The sequence below is a fragment of the Poromitra crassiceps genome, assembly GCF_964638095.1.
Source record: "Poromitra crassiceps genome assembly, chromosome: 13".
NCBI lineage: Eukaryota > Metazoa > Chordata > Actinopteri > Beryciformes > Melamphaidae > Poromitra > Poromitra crassiceps.
The window spans coordinates 8,025,738-8,028,383 of NC_139644.1; the positions used below are offsets into that span (position 1 = coordinate 8,025,738).

Sequence of the window (2,646 nt, forward strand, 5' to 3'; positions counted from 1 at the left end):
GTGTAGTCTATTTAACTTTATTCTGTCTGGTATTCTAGTAGATCTCATGGTTCTATTCTGCTAGTGTCTCTAGCCTATATGCTAAATGGTATACAATCTAGTATTTGCATCATTCTATTCTATTCTATTCTATTATATTCTATTCTATTCTATTCTATTCTATTCTATTCTATTCTATTCCATTCTATTCTACCCCAGCAGACATTTGGATGCATACTGGATGCTTTGGGCTGTTTCTGGTTGCACAACATGTCTCTGTGCTCGCCCGCCTCGCTTCAGCAGGAACAGTAAATTAATAGCAGATTGTCACGGCTGTATTTGCACATCCCTTTCAATTACTTGGCAATAATATCATCGGCGTGTTTCTCCTCCACTCATCTCCGCCCGTGACCGCGGGGCGGGGACTGCGCGGGACCGGCGCCGGAGATAGTCTGTGTTTGGCATGAGGTGTCACTCAGTAGCAAAAACAAGCGTCTGCACAGTCCCTATGACATGATAGATTAGAACCAATTAAACCGGCCAGCTGAGAGGTATACGCCTAACGGTTGGACTTTGAATACCAGACATGTGACACAAGTTATTATTTGGTCCAAGTCCAAAACAAGTCCCAAGTCATTACTTCTTGGGCGAATCAAGTCAGGTCACAGGTTATGTGACCCCCCCCCCCCCCCCCCCCCCCCCCAAAGAAAAGAAAAAGAAAATAGCCTACTGCAGTCCCGGTATTTATAAAGAGAAAATACAATGTATTAGCCAATTTATCTCACCAGTTCATATATGACAATTGAATTTGTATGACAATTATTTATATTATGTGTAGTAGGCTATGTGTATACCCACCAGAAGAAAAGAAAACAGTTGATACCATGCGCATCGTTTGGTTTGTTTTTGGCACAATTTGTTCAAGAAATTCTTGACTAAATCCATACAGACAGCAGAACTTTCTCAGGGGGAATCAGTTGATAAGAATAATCATACCACACACAAGTGGTTTTGTGTTGTCTTCGTACCTGTAGATTTGTGCTCTTTAGCCTACAGTTAGAGTTCAGGTCCCTTGCCCCATCCGGCGTTGCCATGGCATCCAGACTGTAGAAAGATGGATGGAGTGTGTGTGTGTGTGTCTGTGTGTGTGTGTGTGTGTGTGTGACATCACACAGTGCTTATAGACTTGTGTTTGAAGCCTCTAGCTTGGCATGATGACGCGAGACCGGGGGTTTCCCACAGAGCTGCAGCGCTGCCTGCTAATTGGTCTGTGATTAGCGAGCTGCGTGATCACTGGACAGGCGACCTGCAATCAAGTCAAGTCAAGTCAAGTTTATTTGTATAGCCCTAATTCACAAGCATGTCTCAGAGGACTTAATTCACATAGAATATAGCTACATCTAGCTGACACAACAAAAACAATTACAGTAATAATAATCACATGATTGAATAATCATTATGATAGAGAGAGACAGAGAAGGGGAGAAAGGGAGGGAAAGTGGGGGAGGAGAGAGCAGGGAAAGGGAGGAGGTGGGGAGGGAGAGATAGGAAGAGAGCAGGGGAAGGGGGAAGAGGGAAGAGGAGGGAGAGCAGCAGAACAGATAGGATATATAGAATATGAGACGGTCATGAATAGTCACAGGGGAAATAGCATCGCAAAACGGGTGTGTCGCGATGCATCGAATCGGATCGTTGACAGATAATTGCTGAATCGCGGTATAAGACTATGCCATTTATGTCAAATGTCCAATAGGACGAATCAGCGTGACGTCACTTGACACCCAGAAATGCGGAACCCCGCGGCAGTTATATGACGTGCCAAACAAACGTTAATATCTCAAAAATTATACATCACATATATTTTATGTGATGTGTAAGATTATCTTGCTGAATAGGCCTACAGTTCGCTGTTTAAATTACCATACAAAAATACATTTACTTTTTTTTGGTCCCATCATTGACTTTTAGGACCCAGTTAGTGCAGGAATTCTGGGTAAGCCTACAAAAATACGTCATCCCTGCGTGGTACAATGCGGAAATAGAAAGCTGCCTGGGGCAGCATTGGTAGCTACAGCTTTGCAGCCCAAAGCAACACTGTGGGCTGTGGCTGGTTTGTGACGGTGCCAATCACTATGGCGTCAGAGTGAGACGTCTTCGCTTTCCCCTCCTCTCCGCTGTCCGCCGCTCTGATCCGCTCTCTCCGGTCGCTCTCTCTCGCACTCTCCGCCCGGCTGGCTGCGTGGAGCGAACGAACGGTAACGGGAGAGAGACAGAGACACACACAGCGACAGGGGGCACCGAGGCTAACAAACGGCACAGAACGAATCAGTGGATTTAACAGAGAAGAGGAGGAAACGTTGACGGTGCTGTCAGACAGGGGCATCTGATCCGGTCTGCTGTCCAGTTACGCAAGGTAAGCTTCTGCAGCTTTTTACGCACGGAGGTCAATAACGAGCTCGCATTTTACGCGCGGCCAGAGAGCCAGCAGAGATGCTGTGTGTCAATAAAAGGTGGGCGGAACCGTGACCTCCAGCCCGTGTGAGAGGGAGAGAGAGGGAGAGAGAGAGAGAGAGAGAGAGAGAGAGAGAGAGAGAGAGAGAGAGAGAGAGAGAGAGAGAGAGAGGAGAGAGAGAGACAGAGAGAGAGAGAGAGAGAGATAATCGGTGA

The 2,646-nt window shown here is 46.3% G+C and overlaps 1 protein-coding gene across 1 annotated transcript in view; it reads left to right on the forward strand.

Annotated features, from left to right (window-relative positions):
• Positions 1 to 2,334: 2,334 nt before the first annotated feature.
• The window catches only part of LOC310788108 (junction plakoglobin-like), a gene marked incomplete at its 3' end in the record, with an annotated part of 171,731 nt that continues 171,419 nt past the window's right edge, over positions 2,335 to 2,646 (forward strand). The window contains exon 1 of the mRNA XM_083649610.1: positions 2,335 to 2,392. The remainder of the gene's footprint in view (positions 2,393 to 2,646) is intronic.